A 1,925-nucleotide genomic window follows, 5' to 3' on the forward strand; every position below is an offset into this window, starting at 1 on the left:
AGTTTTTACTGTTCTCATAACCAATGCTTATTTGCAGTTACCCATATTTAATTGTTAAACTTTGTTTTCTATTACTTCCTATATTCCCCTGTTTCTTCTGAGTTCGATTTCTTTTCTTGGTGAAATAGATCCTTCAGAAGAGAACACAGATAGACTGGTTAGTTCAGTTTTATCAAGTAGCTGCAAATAGATGCTCAGTATAAAATGAGATAATAATCGTGTCTGCTTCATGAAGTTGTCATGAGGATAAAGTGTGTTAACGCATGTAAAACATGTACAGCAATGCCTGCTCTAATTTAAGTATTTATTATTATTATTATTATTATTTTTTTATTTTTTTAAAACTCCACAATGCTCATCTATAAAGCACTGGTGATACTTTATGTTATGCTCATTTGATTTTTTTCATATTTTTCCTTGGTATCTTATACTTGTAAATATGGTGGGACTCATTGTTGCATATATGTATGTGCACACGATATAACAATATAATTTAGCTGATATCATTCCCCAATATTTCCCCTTTCCCTCTCCTCCTCCCTCCCCTGGTCCCTTTCCTCTGCTCTACTGATATCCCTTCAACTTTCATGAGATCTACCCCCTGCCTCCTTTCTTCTTTTTTTTCCTTCTCTAGATTCCATATATGAAAAAAAAAAATGACCCTTGACCTTCTGAGTTTGGCTTATTTCACTTAACATAATGTTGTCAAGTTTTGTCCATTTTCCTGAAAATGACATAATTTTATTTTCCTTTATGGCTGAATAAAACTCCATTTTGTATATATACCACATTTTCTTTATCCATTCATTTGTTGATAGATATATAGGCTGGTTCCATAGTTTGGCTATTGTGAATTGTGCTGTTATAAACATGCACAATTCACAATAGTGATACATTGGTCTGCATGTATCACTATAGTAAGATGACTTAAATTCTTTAGGATAAATACCGTAAATACCATAAATAGGATAAATACCAATGAGTGATATAACTGGGTTATATGGTGGTTCCATGCGTAGTCTTTTGAGGAAACTCCATTCTGATTTCCAGAATGGTTGTACTAATTTACAGTTCTACCAACAGTGTAAAAGTGTTCCTTTTTCTCCACATTCTCTCCAGCATTTATTATTTGTATTATTGATGCCTGCCATTCTGACTGGTGTGAAATGAATCTCAGTGTAGTTTTGATTTGCTTTTCCCTAATTGCTAATGAAGTTGAACACTTAATATATTTGTTGACCATTTATGTTTCTTCTTTTGAGAAATATCTGTTTAATTCAGTTGTCCATTTATTATCTTATTTGCTTTTTTAGTGTTAAGCTTTTTGAGTTCTTTATCTATTCTAAATATTAATCCTCCATCAGAAGAATAACTAGCAAAGATTTTCTCCCATTCTGTAGGTTTTCTATTCACATATTATGCTCATTTGTTTTTTTTGTTTGTTTGTTTGTTTTTAATATTTATTTTTTAGATTTCGGCGGGCACAACATCTTTGTTTGTATGTGGTGCTGAGGATCGAACCCGGGCCGCACACATGCCAGGCGAGCGCGCTACCGCTTGAGCCACATCCCCAGCCCCTATTATGCTCATTTGTAAAAGAAGATGGTGACGTCTTCTTTACAAGTTTTGACGTTGTTTAAATGAAGTGACATATTTAAGGTCAAAGACATGAATAAGTAAAAAATGAGTAAAATCATTGCATAACTATGGAGAATAAAAAGTTATCTGGTTTGTTGAAACGAAAGGTCCAGGAAGGAGAATAATCAGAGTTGATGCCGTAAAGATGGATTAGACATTGAGTTTTAAGCCATGGGCTATGGATTTTATTAAATAAGCAATGAGAAAGTACTGAAGAGACAAACCTGCCTAGGTTTGATTCCTAGAAAGTTTGATCTGGGTGTCTGCTATAAAATGAATGGGGAAAA

This window comes from Marmota monax, unplaced genomic scaffold (assembly GCF_021218885.2).
Source record: "Marmota monax isolate L192 unplaced genomic scaffold, Marmota_monax_Labrador192_F-V1.1 WCK01_AAM20220418_F8-fsc00278, whole genome shotgun sequence".
Classification (NCBI taxonomy): Eukaryota; Metazoa; Chordata; class Mammalia; order Rodentia; family Sciuridae; genus Marmota; species Marmota monax.